The sequence below is a fragment of the Vulpes vulpes genome, chromosome 7 (assembly GCF_048418805.1).
Source record: "Vulpes vulpes isolate BD-2025 chromosome 7, VulVul3, whole genome shotgun sequence".
Taxonomy (NCBI): domain Eukaryota; kingdom Metazoa; phylum Chordata; class Mammalia; order Carnivora; family Canidae; genus Vulpes; species Vulpes vulpes.
In genome coordinates this window covers 21,139,686-21,161,716 of record NC_132786.1, presented here as the reverse complement: position 1 = coordinate 21,161,716, position 22,031 = coordinate 21,139,686, and the positions used below count along the sequence as shown (strand labels likewise).

The 22,031-nt window shown below is 47.3% G+C and overlaps 1 long non-coding RNA gene across 1 annotated transcript in view; it reads right to left on the bottom strand.

The window, feature by feature from the left end:
• Positions 1 to 21,655, bottom strand: part of LOC112916283 (uncharacterized) — a 258,546-nt gene extending 236,891 nt beyond the window's left edge. The window contains exon 1 of the long non-coding RNA XR_012002530.1: positions 21,186 to 21,655. This is a non-coding gene — a long non-coding RNA (uncharacterized lncRNA). The remainder of the gene's footprint in view (positions 1 to 21,185) is intronic.
• Positions 21,656 to 22,031: the final 376 nt, after the last annotated feature.

Genomic DNA, 22,031 nt, shown 5'->3' with positions numbered 1-22,031 from the left:
GGGATCGGGTCCCGCATCAGGCTCCCTGTGAAGAGCCTGCTTCTCCCTCTCCCTATGTTTCTGCCTCTCTCTCTCTGTGTCTCCCATAAATAAATAAATAAAATCTTTTTAAAAAACTCATTCAATGTTGACTATTCTCTGTGAGTCCTAGAAGCACCCCAGTATATGAAAACGCCCATGTGTAGGAGAATATGTACCAAGAGACTTACCCATCCAGGACCAGTTTTGTATTACTTTCTCAGTAGAGGATCCTTAATCCATGTAGGTGATGTGAATCCAAATCCCCACCCCAGGACGCAGTGAAGTACAGAGCTTCTCTTCCACCCCTGACCCTCCTACCAAATGGCGGGTTTCCATGCAGCTTTCCCAAGTAGACAAGTTTTGGGGAATTTCACATATCGGACAGCTTTTCCTGACCTCAGGCTTCAGGCAGCTAGCTGTCCCCAGCTCCTGGGCCTGTGCACACCTGCACACAGCCCAGCTCCCTGTCTAAAGCAGATGTTGTGATCCATCCACAGTCGACAGACAACATTCTGATTCTGAGTTTCCTCCTTTTGTCTGGAACCTGAAGATTTATCTTTCTGGCTGCCAAACCCAGCACTATATATAAAGCTCTGCCACTGCAGCTGCTTGATTTATCTACCGTCTCTGTGTGTGTGTGTGTGTGTGTGTGTGTGTGTGTGTGTGTGTGTATAAAGGAAGAGGACATCACCGGTGTCAGCTCAGCCTGCCATATCGACATGAAGTCACTCTGATGAACACTTGGGTACCCGCTATCACCAACACAGAGAGGAATCCATGTGGATAGAACACACAAAAATGGTTAGTCCTTCATTAGGATCAGGGTAGTAAGAGAGGCTTAGACGTTTAGAGCAGGACTCTCCATTAATGAGTTGGTTTAACCAATAGGTTTCAGGCATCTAGGTGGCTCAGTCCATTAAGTATCTGCCTTCAGCCCAGGTCACGATCCCAGGGTCCTGGGATCAAGCCCTACTTTGGGATCCCTGCTCAGCAGGGAACTTGCTTCTCCCTCTACCTCTGCCTGTTGCCCCCCTGCTTCTGCTCACTCTCTGTCAAATAAATAAAAATCTTAAAAAAAAACCTGTTTCAAAGCTTTATCCAATAAAAGTTCACATCAATGTGCTGCCTCTTTAGTCTAATTTGCTGACATTTCCATCCAACATCAAAAACATTCATTACATGCAATTGATGAATCACTAAACTGCACCTCTGAAACTAAAAATATAGTATATGTTAATGAAATTGAAATTAAATTAAAAAATTCTTTTAAAAAAACTCATTGAGGGATGCCTGGGTGGCTCAGCAGTTGAGCGTCTACCTTTGGCTCAGGGCCTGATCCCGATTCCCAGGATCGAGTCCCACATCGGGTTCCCTGCACGGAGCCTGCTTCTCCTCCCTCTGCCTGCGTCTCTGCCTCTCTCTCTCTCTCTCTCTCTCTCTCTCTCTCTCTCTGTGTGTGTGTGTGTCTCTCATGAATAAATAAATACAATATTTTTTTAAAAATTCATTGAAGGGCAGCTGCAGTGGCTCAGTGGTTTAGTGCTGCATTCGGCCCAGGGCAAGGTCCTGGAGACCCGGGATCGAGTCCCACATCAGGCTCCCTGCATGGAGCCTGCTTCTTCTCCTTCTGCCTGTGTCTCTGCCTCTGTGTGTATGTGTGTGTGTGTGTGTCTCATGAATAAATAAATAAAATCTTTTAAAAAATTCATTGAGATAATTTTGTGTGCAAGGTCTGCTGAGGCTCTAAAAACAAACCAAATAAGCAAAGGAGGCGGTTACTACCTGCGGGTGATAAGGTAGCACACAAATAACTAAACCCTAGGACAAAACGTATGAAGTACTCCAAAACCAGAAATCCCATGCTGTGTGAGTGCGGGGAAGAAGCAGTATCTCCATCGGAGGAGCTACCAGGAGCTTCATGGGAGACGGTAAATACTTATACTATTTTAAGGAATGTGCCTCTCGGAAATGCCTGGGAAGTCCAACTAATGAAAGAAAAAAGAAAATCTCAAAGAGATCAAAGATAAAATAAAATGAGAGCAAAGGGTTGGAGGGGGAAGCGAATGGACTGTTCAGGAAGCAGAGGGTAGCCTGGTTTGACTGGAGCAAAGGGCCTCGACAGGAAGAAAAGAAGAGGTTCCAAATGCAGATCCCCTTTTAATTGCAAAAACACCTCAAGATCATAACTGTGCCCGTGTATTGATTAAAGGATACACAATGTTAAGAGTCTGTGGATTTAATAAACCCTTTAAATGGATAGTTTCCTGATCTCTGCACAACCGTGTGCATGCTTTTTAATTGGGGTAAATAAAGGCAGGAGCATTATTCAAAGTAAGAGAACACTTGGGCCCCAGGCAGTAACTCCTCAGCCCTCAAGTTGGGAATTCTGGTTTTGGATGTCCTATAATTTACTCTGAGGTTCCATGTCAGAGGAGCTGGCTAAATCTGTAGCTGGAGTTTTAGGCAGCTGCACAGAGCATCTTTAAGCTGGGAGGCCTTCTTTTATCCTGCCATTCGCCCTGGACTGCCAGCATTCACAGCCCCACCTCCCTCTCACCAGTCGGGGGTAGGAACAAGAAGAAAAAAGAAAGAAATAGAACAGAAAATTGCTTTGGGGACGTATGACCAAAGAGAAGGTGGGTGGAAGGCTGTAGAAAGAAATTGAAGCTGTAGCTGAGTCATCAGAAGGAACACTTCCTGCCCCTCTGGGTTTGGGGCCAGGGCAGGGTCACAACTGTCTCCATTTCTTTCCTTGACTTACCATCTCACCTCTCCAAATGACCCTTTCATATCCTCTCTTCTTGCACCAACACACACATGCACACGCACTCTCTACACACTCTGGAAATGCTTGGCTGGTCCATATCAAAGTAGAACTAATTAGAGTCACTTATGAGCTGTTTATCATTCATGCCTAATTACCGAGTAGCATAATGACCATGTTGCATGTAATTAATTACATGTTTGATTACCTTCGTTGTAGATTTTGTTTGAGACCCAGGCTGAGCTCTGTCTGTGAACTCAGCCTCTGCTGTCTGGAGGGCTATGGCTACTGGGACAGTAAGGAAGGCCAACGTGCAGGGAGAGTCTCATCCAAAGGAACACCTGCCAGGAAGCAAAGCAGTTAAATGGAATTTCCTGATGGAATCAAGGTTATGTGCAGTTCTGGAGATGCAGAACGGAGCAGGAGTTCTGGAAAGCAGGTGGTCACCGAAATGGACAGAGAGAGTGGGTGAAGGTCAGAAGCAGGATAGACATCGTTGACCCCAGGTTGAAGAGGAGGTCTGAGCAAGGCTTGGTGCAGTGAGGGCACCGAGCAGAGGGGAAGATTCAAAGAGCCAAACGCAACATCAGATCCACAGGACAAACTTAGTGCATCAGGGAGGGTTGGATAGGCAGGTGTAGCTCCTAATGATCACAACTGGAGGAAGACACAGTGCTCACAATCACTATAGGCAGAAGATGGAAACAACCCAAATGCCCATCTGAGCGCGAACAGATACACAACATGTGGCACATCCACACAATGAAATTCTCCTCGACCCTTAAAAGAAACACAGTTCTGACACATGCTATGAAGCTTGAGGACAATATGCTGAGTGAAGTAAGACAGACACAAAGGGACAAACACTGTGATTCCACAAACACGAGGCACCTGTGACAGGCAAACTCATGCTACAGAAAGTCCAACTGTGGTCCCAGAGCTGGGGCAACAGGAAACAAGGAGCTAGTGGTTAAGGGGCCAGAGTGTCAGTCTGGGAATAAGAAAACGTTCTGCACAACATGAAGGTGCTTAATTCTACTGAACTGTACATTCAAAATTTTATGTTATGTAGAGAGGAAAAACAATCTAGAAGTTTGGGATGGCAGGGAGGAGGGATATAGGAGGCAAGCCAGGCTGAGGTTGTCCACGGGGGCATTGGGCTTGGACCCATCACAGACATCAAAGGCCCCAAGCGGAATAAGATGCCCAGGGGCCGTGTGTCTGCTCCTCACACCTACAGGGCAGTCTGGCTTGCTCCCCCTGGTGCACCTCCCAACCCCATCTAACCAGGGGCCTGGTGGTGCAAGCACAGCACAGAAGAACACAGGCGGGAACTCGGAGTCTATGGGTAACTCCAAGGGCAGTGGGAAAGGCACCAAACTGAACTCTTTGTTCAGTTCAAAGTATCTTTGGATATTTATCTAAAAGAATTTTATTTTTTAAAATGTCTACCATTTGCTATCCTGAACCATTTGGGTTAAGAATTGCATTGTTATGAAAAGAAGAGCATCATGAGTGACTAGCATGATGTTCTCATACCTTCCGTAGATAATGGACTTTGACCCCACATTGGATTTGGGTTGGGGGATCAGAGCCTGTATAGGTTGGGGCCAGGCTGAGGGCAGAGGCAAGCAGGGGCAGAGCCCATGCTGCCCTCAGTTGTCCCACTTCAGAGGCCCACAGTGACTGGGACGTGAGGTGGGAGCCCTTAGGAATGGGATCAGTGCCTTTATTAGGAAGTGAGGAGACCGCAGTGTCCTCTCTCCACCATGGGAGGATGTAGGGAGAAGACAGCCATCCACAAACCAGCAAGTGGGCCCTTGGCCAACACCCAATCTGCCAGCACCTTGACATTGGCCCTCCAACTTGCCCTAATGGTGAGAAATAAATGTCTGTTGTTTGAGCCTCATCTGTGATATTTCTGTTATAGTCGCCCAAAGTGACTTAGATGCCACATGACAAATATCCACAGCCCCCAGTTACCAATGACCTTCCCACCCCCACCACCTGTGACCTCTAGCTCGTGACGCTGAAGACCTCATCACCACCTGGCCCAGCAAGGGGTTCCAGGAACCTGCTCTCCTGCTGTGGGGGGCATGTGCCCTGCTGCCCTGAGAGCTCAGTGTCAGTGTCACCTCGGTCCTGCTGCTTTAATTTAATCACATGAACAAGAGCAGAATAGCCTAAAAAGGTGCAGACTGCAGCAAAAATGTTAATTGTGACATATAAATAAGCCGGCACAAAAATTTCCTTTGCACCCTTGAGAAAAGTCGATTTATCAGGTCCAGAAATATATTCTTTTGAACACACACACACAATTTTCTTTATGGTTCTAGACTCAGACTGGCTTCAGAATTGCAACATTTGTAGAAGAGCCAGGTAATGATTTACGGTTGGTCCTGTGGCTTTTGACAGGAAGAAAATTTTGAAGATTATGTAAGGCCTGTACATAATCCCAAAAAATAAATATAATGCCTTACTTTACTAAAAGGGGTACAAAAAGAATAACTTAGAAGCACCTGGGTGGCTCAGTCAGTTAAGCATCTGCCTTCAGCTTAGGTCATGATCCCGGGGTCCTGGAATAGAGCTGTGCATGGGACTCCCTGCTCAGTGGAGAGTCTGCCTCTCCCTCTCCCTTTGCCCTTCCCCTGCTCATGCTCTCTGTCTCTCTCTCAAATAAATAAATAAAATCTTTTTTTTTTTTAAGAGTAACTTAGAATACAGTGATACGTGTTTCATGGCTGGACACAGCTACCCACAATGACAGTAATGAAAAGATAATCAGAAGCCACTCTGACAAACACAGGAAAACCAAAGAGAGACAGGACATCAGAATAAAAACCAGTGCAGTCAGGAAATACTAAAACCAAATATAGGGGATCCCTGGGTGGCTCAGCGGTTTAGTGCCTGCCTTTGCCCCAGGGCGCAATCCTGGAGTCCTGGGATCGAGTCTCTCATCCAGCTCCCTGCATGGAGCCTGCTTCTCCCTCTGCCTGTGTCTCTGCCTCTCTCTCTCTCTTTTTCTATCATGAATGAATGAATGAATGAATGAATGAATAAATAAATAAATAAAATCTAGTTCATTAAAAAAATAAAAATAAAACCAAATATATATATTCTGGGGCACCTGGGTGGCTCAGTGGTTGAGCGTCTGCCTTTGGCTCAGTGCATAATCCCGGGGTCCTGGGATCGAGTCCTACAGGGGGCTCTCCGCAGGGAGTCTGTTCTCCCTCTGCCTGTGTCTCCGCCTCTCTGTGTGTCTCTCATGAATAAATAAAATATTTTAAAATATATGTATACATATACATATATATGTATTCTATGTCTATAATAAAATGGAATTAAGTTCTGGGCTCAGAAATTATAAACAAATTTTAAAGCTTTTTGAATAAAATTTGAAAACCATGTTGAACACAACAATTCTTTCTTAGTTTTGTCCTGCCCATCAGAGGACATCCCTGGATTTCATTGTCCTGATGCCTTAATTTGGGATTTCTAAAATACCCAGAGGTGGTGTTAGCCCCATTGTCAAACCCTAACCCAATGGAAACCAAAGGCCCGTATGTCTCCTGTCTGGGGACAGGTTGGCATGGTGCCGGCTTATCCAAAGGGCTCAGAGCAGAGGGGAGCCCAACCTCTCCTCCTGCTCCTGGACATGGAAGGAAAGAGAGTCAGAGCAGCAGGCTGGCGTGAGCAGTGGTGCAGCCGGCTGGAGGCCAACGTCGGCCCAGTTGTGCGCCTCTCCTGTCTCTGGGTCAGGACACAGCAGGGGGTGCTGGGGTGACAGGTTGGAACATCTGCACCAAGGAAATCAGAGGTCTTTTCTTTGGGAGCCTTTTGTTAAACATTGGCCAACACACCTCTGGGTGCAGACGTTACTGGAAACGTGCAAGACCAGAAGGGAACGTTTTAGGAGAAGGTGGTGAACTCAGCTTTTGAATTTGGGAAGGGTGACATTTAACGATTCATTCATCTACAATCCCCTTAGGATACCTGAAGTTCTAGGTGGACAGTTCTGTTTTTCGGTCCTAGAGAATGAAATGATTGTCCCGGTCCAGTGCTTGGAACTCTGGGTATATGAGGTTGACCCCTGCTCTGCCCTGGCAGGTACAAGGGGAGCCTGGGGGTGCAGCCAAGGGAGAGAAGGAGAGGGAGGGATGGGTTGTGGGTGAAACCAATCCCTTGTGGATGGGACCTTCTACCTCCTTTCAAGACCACACACTCCTCCGGAGGGTTCTTGCTGTGGGGTGACCTTTTTCTTTCAATCCCGCCCTTAAACAGCACGTGCCTGGCACACAGCGGGCTCGTAGGAAGCTCTCTTGGATGACAGTATGCCCCAGGTGAGCCAGAGTCCACGGATTAAGGAAGGGAACAGGTGGTGTGTGGAAGCACAGGGCGCTCTGACCCCACTGCCCTGGCTGACCGAGCAGCACCCCTCGCAGCAGCAAGGTTCAGTCCGGATTGTTCCAGAAGGCTGCAGGCCACGGAACAAACACTGCCCCACACAGGAGCTGCTCCTTAATGAAGTTCCCCAGTGGCGCGCATTCATCACGGTCTCTGACTGGGCTGCACTTAGTGCTAGGAGAATATTAAGTTAACAGGAACACATTAAGTGCTGGTGTAAATTAAAAACCAAATCATTCTATAATCAAATAGCCATTATTCCAAAAGGCATTGCTCGCTGGGAACACTTTTATCAGTATTTATTGCTCTGTTATATTATAATGGGCTATTTAATAATAAAAAATACATTATATTGATTAGAATCTAGCATTTGATTCAGACCAAATCGCAGAGGTCCTGTGTATATTTTCATTCTTCCTATATTTTGCCCTGATCTGTGGGAACAGTTAAGGACACGGTAGATATATCACGCTCTGTGCCAAGGAACAATACATGAGGACTGAATGAACCACTTTTAAATTGGTCATTGTCCTTTGCTATACTTCTAGAAATGGACTATTACTCCTCACACGCACCTCTGATTTCCTAGGATTGGAAACAGGGCCCACACGGTGGCACCGGAGGAGAAATCAGAGTTTCAGGCTGGTAACTTGCAGGAGGGAATGAACTCTGAGAAGGTGAGGAATAAAAGGAAACAGAAAAGGAGAAAGAGAACAAAGGATAGGGAAGGAAGAGGAGGAAGCCCAGCCCCAGGTAGCAGCGGGGTTTGGGGTTTGCGAGGGGAGTGGGGGCTTTGACCCCTCCCGGGAACCTCTCCTGGCCCTCCCTCCCAATACCACTCCTAAATAACAGGCCAACTGAGCTGAGCCAGTGTGCTTGCTAAGAAAGCATGGCTTCAAAGCAGGTGCACCCCCTTTCTAACCCACTGGGTCGATGGCTTCCCTAAGCTCCTGATACAAACACAGCTTGCACAGGCATTGCCAGCCAGTGTCAAAATTTTAAACTCATTAATGGTGGTGGTGGGGGGGGGGGACCCAGCAGAATGAAAGAGCTGATGGAACGAGGACATGAAAAATTAGGGTTATACCATCCGTAGGAAAAAGAAATGTTAAAATAAAACTGTGGAGTTTTGTATTTCTCGTAGCTGGTTAATATCCTGTAAGTTAACCATAGCCAGTGAGACGGTCTTTGCTACTAGTCAGGAAAATATCATACTTCTTCAGTTTTCTACAAGCTAACCTCTTATTCTACAGGGTTTGTGAAACATCTGGGTCTCAGTCGACTGTTAGCCAAACACAAGGACATTCCCCCCAAATGGAAGATGACTTTCAGAGGACTTATTAGAAAATGCTTGAGTGTGATAGTCAAGGTCATGAAACCATGTTTTTGCCTATCTTCACATTCTAGACTATTTTTCCTAAGCCCCTCCAAATAAAAATTCGAATGCCTTCACTGAATCTAATGAAAGTGGCTTCAAGCGGACCTCCATCCTCAGGGCATCCTCAGTCTGCTTTTCTGAGCAGTCAAGACCCTTTAATTGCTCCCTTCTGCGTGGTGAAGAATTCATTTTGCCTGAAGGGAGATCTAGGTTTTGTTAGTCATGGGGGACCCCTAAGGCCACATCTGATAGTTCACAGCATGAGGTGACTCAGGGCAAGGGCAGCTAATAGTCTTAGGTGGGGGCTGGCCACGTTAGAAGGGCCCACAGCATGATTAGTGGCCTGGGGCTTTGATCCACATGATGTCAGTTCAAGCTCTGGAGACGTCAGGGGGCTGGAGCTGGAGTCCAAACACGTAAACAATGATTCACTCTATTGTGCCTGTGTGATGAAGTTCCAAGACCTCTGCACTAAACACTAGGATGAGTTTTCTGGCTGCCAATACTCTACACTGTCATTCACCAAAGCTGGGAAGGCAATGTGCCCCTGAGGACATGGAAGCTAATCTGTATCCTTTTACTACGACCAAACTGTAAGTATAGGGTTTTCCTGAGTTCTGAGTCATTCCAATGAAATATTGAACCTGAAAGCGGTGGTGGGAACCCCCAAGTCTGTAGCCTGCTTATCTGAAGTGAGGTTGGTCTTGGGGACCCCCAAACTTGCAATGGGGTTGGAGTCTTGGGAAGACTTGGTGGTCTTAAAAGACTGCACCCTTTACCTCAAGTGTGGCTAGCCCCGGGTACCTTCTTAACTTGTTCTATGATAAAAAAAAAAAACAAATCACCACAAATTTAGTGGCTTCAACAACATGTTTACTGCCTCCATTTCTCTTGGCAAGGAGTCCAAACATGGCTCAGCAGGCCCCTCCACTCAGGGTCCCACTGGGTTGCATTCAAGGTATCAGCCAGGGCTGGGTCTCCTCCAAGGTTCTCCTCTGCTTCCAAGTTCACCTGGTCAGTGGCAGGATTCAGTTCCTCTTGAGTGAAGACCTACCTAGGCCACAGCTCTTTGCTAGGTGTTGGCTGAGGCCACCCTCAGCCCCTTGTCATTTAGGCCTCTTCATATGGACACTTATTCATCCAAGCCAGCAGAAAGAGAGCTGATGGAGAGTCTACCAGTAAGACTGAAATCACTGTCTTCTGTAATGTTGTCAGAAGTGACATCCATCATTGTGTTGGTGAGAAATAGTCATGGTGCCACCCATATTCAAGGGGACAGAACACACAAGACACAAGTATCAGGAAATGGGATGCCCACCACAATGGACAGCAAGGGAACTCCCAGGCTTGAAAATGTTTTACCTTCTTTAATTTAAACCACTGATGGCCCCAAAGAAAGCCTAAGTCTGCAGAGTCAAGTGCATTCACTCAGTCCCACCCTGTTTGAGCTCCTCCACTCAGCCCCTAGTTCAAGGTCAGCAGATCTGCAAGCAGGACAAGCCCAAGGATAAGGCTGGAGACACAGCCAGGCCTCCACCATCAAAGCTCTTGTTCATGCCCCATGCACCATCTTGTTCTCAGTGCTGAGAACCTGAAGATTAATGAGACACGGTGTCTACTCTTATGAGGCCCAAAATACAGACATCATGCCAAGACACATGATCTATGGGACACCTGGGTGGCTCAGCAACTGAGCATCTGTCTTTAGCTCAGGATGTGATCCCAGGATCCTGGAATCAAGTCCCACATCGGGCTCCCCACAGGGAGCCTGCTTCTCCCTCTGCCTATGCTTCTGCCCCTCTCTCTGTGCCTCTTGTGAACAAATAAATAAAATCTTTAAAAAAAAAAAGATACATGGTTTGCAGAGGGGTGATGTGATTTGCTTTAGAAAGAGAATACAGGTGGGCACCTGGCTGGCTCAGTCAGTGGAGTGTACAACTCTTATCTTCAGGTTATAAGTTCAAGCCCAAATTGGGTGTAGAGATTACTTAAAAATAAAATCTTAAAAAAAAAAAAAAAAAAAAAAAGGAAAGAAAATCTGGCTGGAAACATGTAGGATGGAGACTACAGCATTTTCCTCCTTTTGTGATTCTTGAGAATCTTATAATCAAGCCAAAGTCCCTGAAGCCAGGAGATCTGCCAGAAGTTGCTGGCAGTGGCAAGAGTGAGTCTTCCTTCATCCTATCCCTCAGGGGCAGAAGAACAGACCTGAGCCCTGAGCTCCTGAGCCCTGTCTCTTTCTGGCCCCTTCTTAGTGTCACTGCCCCACTCAGCATGACTGGTAGGCAAAGCTGGCATCCTCACAGGACACCATCTCTCTGAAAAGACACAATCAAGCAGTAATGACTCGGTGTCCAACTGGATACCAGGAGACATGTGGTTCATCCCTCTCTCCAAAGATGACTTTAATAATGAAACTGTTGGGACCAAGTGGGAGAGAAGAGGTCAGTAAGTCTACCCCCTTGTCGTACAGATGAGAGATGGAGGCCCAGACAGACGCCAAGGTCACTTGGCTTTTATTGCAGAGATTTATCTACAAGCCAGTTCTCCAGGCTCCAAGTCCAGGCCACTTTCCACATTTTTATGATTGTAGATGAGTCACTGCTCTTGCTTTGGCCCTGATTTCTTATCTACATTAGTATCACATTTTTGCTGGACACTTCATACAGTTCTGCACAGGGCAGCATCAAGAAACACCATATTGTGGCTACACTGTAAAGTGATTTCTGTAACATTCTATCAGCATAACCCCTTCTCTCTCATTGAAAAGAGAACAACCATAATCCCCCCTTAGCCAGCTACAGATTATCCCACACATGCTTACCAAATAAATCTGTGCCTCTTTCTTTCCTGTCAGAGTTTGTTTTTCTCTCTTGATGCCTCTTTTTCCTGTATTATAGGCTGAATTGTGTCCTTCCCAAAATTCCTATGTTGACATCCTAACCCCCAATAAACCAAAACCTCACTGTATTTGGAGTTAGGGTCTTTAACCCTAACCCTCATGAGGTAACATGTGGTCAGTGGGGTGGGCTCTGACCCAGCATGATTGGTTTCCTTGTAAGAAGAAGAAAGAGGAGATTGGAACACAGACTTGCAGGGGGGGGAACAAGTGAGGACACAACAGGAAGACAGCACCCACATGCCAGAGTCAGAAGAAACTACCCCTTCAGACACCTCGATCCTGGACTTGCAGCTTCGGTGTGGTGACTGTTGTTTGAGGCATCCAGTGCCAGCTCTTGGCTAGAATCTCTAGGCAACTAACCCATCTTCTCATTCTCTTTCACTTTCCCTCTGGCTCTTCTGCTTCCATCAGCTAGTCACAATATAGACAAGAAGGTTAATTTTAATTATGTGTTTACTAAATTTCACATCTCTGATTTTTAATTTTGTAAACAGAGAAGAAAATGTGTTAGAATTACCTCTTTTTAATAAACTTGTAAATTATTTTTGCATATAAAATAAGCCATATACATTATAGACAATGTTCTTAATTTATTATTTATTCCCTGAAGCTCAATCATCTTGATAGAAAAGAAGCCTCCAAGCCAGCTCCTAAACATCAACACAAAGATGTTTTCTACTGAGAATGAATGCATTTATCAGTTACTTTGCTGGAACCACTTATTTATTCAACTCACCATGATGTGCTAACTGCCTATTTTTTTATTTATTTGAGACACACACAGAGAGAGAAAGAGAGAGAGAGAGAGAGAGAGAGAGGCAGAAACACAGGCACAGGGAGAAGCAGGCTCCATGCAGGGAGCCCAATGTGAGACTCGACTCGATCCCGGGTCTCCAGGATCACGCCCTGAGCTGAAGGCGGTGCTAAACCGCTAAGCCACCAAGCCTGCCCACTAACTGCCTACTATTAAAGTCAAAAGCTCACCAGGTAGATAAGTCTTGTTTTCAAGAATGATTTCCCTCAGAGGCAGCAGAGAAGAGCCTAGAAGACCCCCCATGTCTCTAGGAAAGCTGAACTCACTTAGGATAAGTAATACAAAATAATTTAAACATAGATGCTGTAAGAAAAAGGCAGGAAAAGAGCAATCAAAGGTGTTAGAAAAATAACACTAACCAGAGAAACTTTGCCACAGAAGAACTGAAAATAGTGGCCTAACATTTCACATGCATTTTCTTAATCTTAAAAATTGCTTTAAGGAAGAGCATCATACATGCAATAATTCAGGAAAGGGAATTTGAAGGTAAGAAAAAAAATGAATCGTTGGTAGGCAAACTCTGGAAATAAATCAGATAAAAATAAAACCATAGAAATTAAGGTGAAATTGGAATAAGAGTAAAGGCAAATAAGATCCTGGTATAACCTCTAAGTGATGTAGGGGACAAATTAAATAGTCTCAGCAAATTAAATAACATGAAAACAAAGATTGGATTTTAAAAGTCTAGAGAGAATGGGATACACATGGAAATTGAGCAAAGGAGAGCCAACAGATGCATAATTGGATTTTATTAAAAAGAAAATGTAATTGATGGAAAAAATGAAATTTATAATGTTAGAACTTTTTCCAGAAATAAAGATTTACGTATACACACTTCAAAGCCCAATGTACCCTAGATAATTAACCCAGAGTTGTTGGCTCTGTGACATGTGCTATTAAAGTTATCAAACTTCAAAGATAAAAGAAAGCATGCTCTGAGCTGCCAGACAAAAAGATAAAGTCACTAAAAATGGGGGGAAATCAGGCTTGTCTCAGCAAAATTCAAAGTCATAAGATGAGGTCCTCAAGTAAAGAATGTAAATCAAGCATTATATATGCAGCCAAATAGCCCTTCATTTTATAAAGACTACAAACAGAAGTTGTTAACAGGAAGGAATTCAAATAATATTTCTCCTGAGTCTTCCTTGAAGAAACCGTGAGAGCATGGATCTCAGGCGACCTTAACACTGATTAGGAAAACAAAACCCATCGGGACATGAAGAGTCTCAGTGACATTTACCCATTGAGTGAAGTCTAAAACTAATGTGAGCATTACAGACAGAACACCATATAAGGCTACATGTCCAATGATGTAGAAACAATGCAACCAACAACAAAAATTAGAGAGAAAGAAAGAAGGGGATAGAAAGAATAATGACTGTCTCAACTATAATAGCTGCAATTCAGAAAATATAATTTATTTTTTTGTAAGAAAATATAATTTAAAGCTAACAAATCAAGTAACAAAAGAGCAAAGATAAATACTAAGAAAGAACATTAGCTACAGTTTGGTGGTAGAGGATGGAGGAGGGATAACAAACATAATCATTCCATCACTGCTTTGGATAGGGAACAAGGAGGTGAACTTGTGTGTGTGTGTGTGTGTGTGTGTGTGTGTGTGTGTGTGTGTGAAGTGGGGAGACAACCATTTCTTAGTAATCTAAATAAATAAATAAATAAATAAATAAATAAAGATTACAATCGTGCTAAGTGTAATAGAACAAATGTATGGTGATCTGGGAGCTGAAATGTGGAAAATGTATAGAAATGAAGCAGGCCCAGCCACAGACGGAATGGCACACACAGAGCCCATATTGCAGGATGGGGAGAAGGCTCCATGTACAGCCCAAGGAAGCATGCAAGGGGGGCACGGTGTGAAAAGACTGAGCTGGACCACAAGGTTTAGTAAGAGTGGGCAAGAGATCATGCAATCACGTGAAGGTAATTCGGAGGAGTTGAAGGCAAAGAGATGCTACACATGACCTCAGATTGTTGAGGGGCCAGTGAGAAGAATAACCTCACTCTAGAGGGCTCACAGGCCTGCCAGAAGCCTGCTGACTTCCTCTCCACCATCCAGGTAAGAGAGAAGGACTCTCACAAACTAAATATATGCTTTTCTGTATCAATATACAAATAGATAAGATGGATGGATGGATGGATGGATGGATGGATGGATGGATGGATGGATTAGATAGATGATAGATAGATAGATAGATAGATAGACAGACAGACAGACAGATGAGAAAGGGAGAAATCAGGGATATCCCAGATTTGAAGGAAGGGCTAAGCAGACAGACTGCAGGAAGATTGGGCCAGAGTCGCTCTGGGACCTCAGAAGTCACCATCGCATAGCCACCGCCCAGGGGCGTGTCAGTGTGCCTCAGCTCCAGCATCCTCAGGCTCACCACCACAGAGGTAAGCTCCTGGGAATATGAATAGGATCAGCCTGATACGGGAATGGTGTTTTCCCCCAAGTCTTTCAGCAGTAGCAATTTAATGGAGAGGACAAGAAGCATCAGAAAGCACAAGCCTCTCACTTTTCTTGGGGCAGCTCCCAAAGAACAGCAGCCACTGGGAGCTGAAGAGCACCCCCAGATTGGGTCTGGTATACTCTACACGGAGGCTCAGCTGAAGTCCTACCTTCTACTCAAAGTCATTTGTGACTGTTACAATGTGTATGGATATTTTCCCACACAATTATTGTAAAGAAGGGAAAGCAGGAGCTTGGGTAATGCACACGAGGGTCCAGTGTAAATCTGGACCTTCTGAAATAAATTTGCTCTTCCTGTAGACTCACTATGGGTCTTCTGGAGGTCTTCTGTGGACTCCTTACCCCCCAGCCCCAGAGGGTGCCAAAATGTCATACCATCAACCAGGATATGGCCCCTTCTCTGAGGCACTTCTCTCTTTGAGCTGATACAGGCTGTCTCTTAGTATCAGTGAGTAAAGTGGCCAAGACTGGACCTAACTGGTTTTTTTCAGAGCACAGAGTCTAGCTGGCTTCCCCAGCCTAGAGTGTCAAGTGCAACCATCTCCAGCAGAGAAAGCCAGTGGCATTTCCAGTAGTTTCTCATTCTGTAACAGCATTATTTCCGATAAGTCATAAAAAGCTTTTAAAATATGTCTGAGGAAATATTGAGAATGAGCTACTCTCTAAGTTGGGCGGTACTTAAAAAGGGAAATTCAAGAATTGAAGTAACTTGCATTCATATGGAATCGTATAACATTCAAACTACTAGAACAGAGTAATTTCCCCGAGGTCATGGAGTTCATGATTAAAAGAAGTGGAACTGAAACTCTTTCTTCTGATTCAGGGTCCTATCTGCGGTCCTTCCTCTAGACCAGATACTCCTGTGGAATTGCTGACTTAGCACACTGAGGATGAATGAAAGGAGGTCTATTTACAACCCTTGACTTTGTCAGGTTGCCGGCATAATATTGAAGCCCTGGGACACAATGCCCCAGCTGGTGTCTAGTTATGCCCTTCTCGTGGGTTCAACAGATGTCTCACTTCTGTCCAAAGCCATTGTGTCACGGTTAGGACATAATCTGTGCACTCACCCCAGATGTGGGCACATGATTCGAGGGTCCCATTTTGAAGTTCTACTTGCTGGGGGGACTGTGAGTACCAGTGATCATGCCAGTCAGGATGCTGATCGGGAACATCACCTCCAAAAATAGTCAATGACGAAATTTAATGAAGGGGTATTCCCAAAGCTGGTGGTAAGGTTGAGAGACACCAACAAGAGAAATTAGCCCCAAGCCCACTGCATTAAGAAGCCAGCATCGAGTGGAAAGGGAGGGGTTGGCTGTCTGGGCCTGGCCAGAGCTTTAACTACAGGAAGGGGCTTGTCCACAGGCAGAGATGCACAAATCCCGCCAAACTGCAACCCAGCAAAGAATGCCCAGGGGAGTAAAGGGCCTGACCTCTCTCCCACCTCCTGTGTCCTGTCTGGGCCTCTAGGTAGCAGAGCACAGCTGGAAGTCACAGGCTAAGAAGCAGGGGAAGGCCATCCAGGGAGGCACAGAGGCGGGTATGAGAATGCGTTCAGGGAGAGTGGACCAGGAGGGACAAGCAGAGCACACCCAGTGTGTCACCAAGGTCCCAAAGCCCAGCTAAACTTAGGTTATCCAAGTCCTCGTATCTCTGGGCCTCTGTTTCCTCACCCACAGTGCCCACTGTGTAGGAGCCCCTCACACAGCCTGGCGAATGAATACGTGAAAGAATGAGTGGGGCAGCAGAATGGTCCGTGTGGTCCTGCCATGTGTGGGGCCCCAGGTCCCTGCACCCCCTCACCTTAGCCAACACCTAGGACCTCAGTATATGTGATAGTGATTAGAGCCACTGATGCTACAACTGAAAGACATCCATGCCAGGCTTTAGGAGGCAGGCCAGGACACATGACAGAGGGTCCTGCAGGGCTGACGAACCCACGCAGGGAATCCTACAGGACATCCCACTGCTGAGGTGTTCTGCGTGCCCACCGCACAGTGTGACCTGCCGCCAGGCTGGGAGGGCATCTCAAGGGGGGAGACCCAGGAAAGGCTGCAGTGCAGGAAGGGGTCCGGGTGCCCCCATGGAAGCCCTGCATGTGCTTGGGATGCGGTGCTGCCTCGCCCTGTCCTGGTGGCCTCATGGGGTTTAGGAAAATCTCCACTGCTACTGCACAAACAAAAGAACTCCTGGTGTCACTGCCCACACTAGCGCTCTGGCCTCCAGGCTGCTGCGGGATGCACCTCCTGCAGGGCACATGCGCACCACATCTGGCCTGCCTGGGGCCACCTAGAAGCCCACACCCACACTTGAACTGCTCCCAAGGTCCTTCCTGCTCAAGAGGCAGATCAGGGCTCCCAAAAAGCAGTGTCCCTTCCAAAAGGTAATTGGCTCATTCCATTGCTCTTAATCCCCACTTTTTCACGCCATTTACAGAGATTTTTCTTAAGTAGCTAATTACAACTCATTACATGTTAGTGCTTTTAGAGTTCTCATTCCCCCAGAACCTCCCCCAAGTATGGTGTAAAATGCCTAGATTTCTATTCACTTTCAAAATTTCATAGCCAGGGACACCTAGGAGGCTCAGTGGTTGAGCGTCTGCCTTTGGCCCAGGGCGTGATCCCGGGTCCTGGGATCAAGTCCCTCATCAGGCTCCCTGCGGAGAGCCCGCTTCTCCTCCGCCTGAGTATCTGCCTCTGCCTCTGCCTCCATCTCTCTCTCTCTCTCTCTCTCTCATGAATGAATAAATAAAATCTTGTTAAAAATTTCATAGCCATATCTCTTCAGGCCAAACTTTTGACTACGTTTGCCTCTCACCCAGATGTAAAGAAGACCATGTAACAGGGCCGTCCTCTGTCATTAGCATTTCTCTCTCACTGGATAGTAGCAGAGTGCTTACGGATTTGATGGAGTTTGTCACCCTAAATCTACACAGGCTGAGAAGTGTAGCACGAGGGCCAGGTCTACCTGTGGTTCCTGGTTCTTGGGAGCCTCATGACAATGGGGAAGTCTCTTCCCAGAGAGTTATTACTGATGATAAATATGCCTCTGGGAAGGATGACATGGCCTGTGCCACACAGTCTCACCAAAGCCCACTGTCATGGAAGGACCTGACGCTAGCCATTCTCTCTTGCTTGTGAATTCAGGCCCTAATTTTCCCCATTCTCAAAGACATTTACGGTTTGCCCCTTATTTTCTGCTAAGAAAGGAATGGATGTGTCCCCTATTAGAGGAATCTCATACACGAAGAGGCAAGGGAAGACAGCAATTTTGGTCCAGGGTACATGCCTGGTGTCCAGTTGGCATGTCCTTTTCCTATAAAAAGCTATCACTGGACAGTACCTTGGGCAAGTGACCCCATGCTTTTCTGGAAATCCACAGCTTGCTGGTGGCTTCCTGTCCCTTTATGGACTCAGAGCCAGGTCGCACAGCCAGCAATGACTGACCAGGACACCTTGGGGCAGGAAGAGAAACAGCTCATAGTGTAGACACGAATGCAGGTCCTCACACGGTCCCCTCTTCCTACCACACCTGCCCTGGGCCAAACTGTGAGGCAGATACACCTGGCCAGCAGGGCACCCACCGCTCAGCGCTTCGGCCATTGCTCCAAAGCAGCTGCTCTCCCACAGGCCCCCAACCCTCACCTCAAGTACTTGCTGCACGCTGTCCTGGCTCTAATTCTCCCTCTCCCCTTTGCCCTATGAGCCCTTACCTACCCCTCCTCTTCCTCACAGTCTAGCTCTGTTGGGCAAATATGTCAACTACCCTCATGATCATGGGCTAATGCATCCACTCGTTTCCAAATAGTTTCAACCACAGACTAACCCTGGGTCTCCCCACCCCCGGAGACTCTGATTTCACTGGTTTGGGGAAGGACCCCGGCATCCGTGTTTTGTGAGTTTGTCCAGTGTCTCCAGCACGCAGCCAGGCCTGACAACTAGTCTGTGCTCCTGCTCACAGACAGTACCAGGGCAGGAATCATGGCTTCACTTGGTGACACGGAGTCTGGCTGGCACGGTGCCTGGCACCAAATGGTCATGCAGTAAAGTGCACCTGTGAGATGGGTGGAGGCCCTCTGTTTTAGGTCGAGGGTGTCCCTGACAATCTTGACACCCCTAAGCTGGGCACCATCCCATGTAGGATAGTGAGAGGTAAGGACCGAGTTCCAGCTCTAGAACAGAGGGGCCTACATCCTGATGCCTGAGCCTCTCCATGGAATGGGGCAGCTGGCCTCTCCTGGAAGCTCTGTGCTAAGCACCACCAGTGCTCCCCTCTGCGAGGGGCACTGCTTCAGTCCAGGGTCTCTAGCGCCCTAGTCCCCTCTGGCTTTTGCACTGGGATAAGCAACCCCTAATCTGGTGGAAAGATACTGGATGCCAAACCCACAGGACACGGACAGGAAGGGAGGGTTTTTTTGCAGTAGTCATCGCACACAACACAGATCATAAATGCCCGCTCCCAGCCCAGTCCAGCTTGTAGGCACGAATTCATGGCAGTTAATCAGACAAAAGGTACCCCTAAATTACTCTCCTGCACCCCTGTCCTGGGGACCTGGCCTTCTGACATCAGCGTTCTCCTCTGGCTGATTGTAGAGGTGACAGGTGACGTAGAGGCCAAAGACTTGACTCCCCAGAAAACCTGCTGCAAGGGTCTGGGATTCCGTCTTTTCTGTGTCAGCCCTTCAACTCAGGGCTAAGATAAAAATCTTTCCAATACGCGTCTTCCATTAGTGCCTGAAAAAGTGCTTCAATAAATGTGTCCTGCTTGCGTGTCTTTTCCCGAGGCCCACTGGGTGGTATGGAGGCCATGCATGGGCTACGAGAGACTGGGGAGAAGAACTGTCAGGCAGGGAGCCCCTCTGCGTGCCCCCCCCTCCGCCTTCACTTCCTGGGGGGGGTCCCTCCACCCAATCAGCTCAAAGCACTCGCTCTGAGGCCACATAGCAAAGACGAACAAATGCCTAGCGACATTTCAGAGACAAAGAGTTCCAGTCAGTGAGGCAACCCTGCGTGACCACCTGCAACAGCAGGAAGGAAGCAGCCACCACCACAAGGACAGAGAGCTTGTCTTTCCCTCCGACATTGTTTCCCTGCTCTCTGCTGGCCTTCTTCCTTCTTTGTGGAAAGTACAAGGCCTTGAATCAAGCGAAGGCTAGGAGGTGCTCCGGGACGTAAAGGGGGCTGCGGACACCCTCACAAAGGGCTGTTGGCTTGTCATGGGGTGGGGAGGGGCACGCGGGCTGCTGGCAGGACACAAAGCAGCAGGAATGGACCTTCGGGAGCTTTCCACTTAAACCAAGGTTGAGCTGTACCTGCATCTCTGGAGCAAATTACCCACATCAGCGGATGTCCACCCCGTGGGTCCTGGGCATTCACTGATAGCACATTCCGATTTCCAACAATAAAGAGACGGCCCTAGAAATCCATAGAAGAGGGAGGCCTGGGTGGCTCAGCAGTTGAGTGCCTGCCTTCGGCCCAGGGTGTGATCCTAGGGTCCTGGGATCGAGCCCCACATCAGACTCCCCACAGGGAGCCTGCCTCTCCCTCTGCCTGTGTCTCTGCCTCTCCCTGTGTCTCTCATGAATAAATTAATAAAATCTTTTTAAAAATCCAACACAAAAATTTACGTACATAACATTTACCAGAAATTCTCTTAGCAATTTATAAAAAGCCTTAACCTAGGAACAGCCACTATACAGAACATTCTAAAGGATCCAATAGCCAGGTAGGGAGAGAGCCTTGGAGAAGGAGCAGGGATCAGGGACCATCTTTATCTCACAGTATTTATATACCTTCATCAACATCCGCATAGAGCGGTGCATTCAGAACAATCTTTCTCAAGTCTGACAACACCTATCATGGAGACTCGCCCGTGGGACACACAGACACAAACAGATGTACACACACATGCACACAGGTGTGCACAGATTCACAAACATGCACACGCACACATCACACACACACACACACCCTTCTCTGTGTGATGGGCGCCGTGTCTCACTAAAGGAAATTCACTCCTTCCCTGGACTCTTGAGTAAGGAAAGGGTTAAAGTCTAGGTAGGGAGAGAGAGGAGGCCCGGGACTCCCTGGAGTCAAGCCCCCACCCCCCAGGAGATCACAGAAACCCTAAATGTGGAGAAATGCTGAGGTAGACAAAAGCAGAGATAAGGGAATAGACCAGACCAACCAGCCCCGGATGTCAGCAACAATTTTTCTTTGGTGGCTAAGATGCCATCACAGCAAATGACCAGACCTCAAAGGAGTCAGTCCCTGAGGGTGTGGTTATCAGTAGGCCCGGCTCAACCCAAGATGGCGCAAGAGTCTCCAGGCCCCAGGCTCCCTGGTCAGTTCTCAATAAAAGCCCACCAGTGACAGCCCACAGTGGCAACCCATTCCGGACCCCGCTCACCTCAGGGCTGGTTCCCTCTCCTCTCTGCTTTCACCTTCACTCCATAAACGTTCACTTCATCCTTTTGTGTCCGCGAGGTTCAGCTGTTCGAGTCCAGGAGATGAAAACCCTGCAATCCTGGCACTGTGGCGGTGGGGAGACTGGAAAGCAAGTATCTGGTATTTCTCTTCCACAGGAGGCAGGCTCGGCTTTTTTTTTTTTTTTTTTTTTTTTTTTTTTTAAGCTGCCTAAGAGAAGCTCTGAGAGAATTCTAAAAAATCCTAAGAGAATTTCCCAAACTCTGGGAAGAGTTTCAGGTGCTGAACAGCCAGAAAGAATGACCCTACATGTGGATACTATTACTATAATCCCTGCTTTCCCAGTGAGGAAACTGAGGCTCACAGCAGTGAAGAATTTGGCCCAATTCACAGTCACTAGGGAGGAGAGTCTTTTCACCTGAACTACTGACTCTCATCAACACACCCAACCTTCCACTGGATCAGGTCAGTGTCTGATGTATTCAGTATCTTGCAAGAGAAACCCCCCTCCGCCTCTCCCCCCGCCGCTCCCTGAGAGAAGGGCTCTGGCCATCGGGCAGGGACAGCTTCCCACGTGGAAGAAACGTCAAAGTTCTTACCAAGCCCTATCAACCCCTGGATGTTCTCTCCCTCTCCTCTCTCTGACCTCACTGCCAATAATTCTCCACCCTTCGTAAGTCCACCCCAGACACCCAGGCCCCCTTGCTGCTCGGCAGCAGACCGCATGCCCTACCCCAGAACCTCTGCACGTGCTATTCCCTCTGCCCGAGGAGCCTGCTCCCATACTCCTCTAGGTCTCCGCCCAGATGCCAGCGTAGTGAGGCTTCCC